The 490-nt window shown below is 68.2% G+C and overlaps 1 protein-coding gene across 8 annotated transcripts in view; it reads right to left on the reverse strand.

The window, feature by feature from the left end:
- The window catches only part of CCND3 (cyclin D3), a 94,730-nt gene that overhangs the window by 5,994 nt on the left and 88,246 nt on the right, over positions 1–490 (reverse strand).

A 490-nucleotide genomic window follows, 5' to 3' on the forward strand; every position in this document is an offset into this window, starting at 1 on the left:
TCCAGCGGCTGCCTCCCGCACTTTCCATTTCCCTGACGGCCGGAACAGCGCGCCACCCCCACCGGCTTCCCCGCCAGAACCCCCGCGACACACACAAGGAACCAGCTCTGCGGCGGGGGCGGCCGAGCCCAGGGTTTTCCAGGCGCGCTCTCCAGAGAAGACCGGGCGTGCGGTGGGGGCGGGGGGAGGCTTTTGAGAGAAGTCAGAGGGGAGAGGGTGGCCCTCGCCCCGCTTTCCCCGCCCGAAGACAGGGTTATTTGGGGGTGCCAAATGCCTGGCGGTCAGGGTCAGAGAAGGGCAAGAAAAAGACAGCACCGAGGCAGCCGGCTAAGGGCGCGCGAGTGAAAAGTCCAGGCCCCGGGGATCTGCGCCACAGAAACATCTTGCTGATTGTTGCTGAGGACCAGGATGTCCCGACAGGGCGGCCCCGGGATGTCCGGAGCCCGGGACGCGGGGGTGACGGGGGAGGGGAGACCCGCCCAGGCGGTAC

The sequence above is a fragment of the Ovis aries genome, chromosome 20, assembly GCF_016772045.2.
Source record: "Ovis aries strain OAR_USU_Benz2616 breed Rambouillet chromosome 20, ARS-UI_Ramb_v3.0, whole genome shotgun sequence".
Taxonomy (NCBI): Eukaryota; Metazoa; Chordata; class Mammalia; order Artiodactyla; family Bovidae; genus Ovis; species Ovis aries.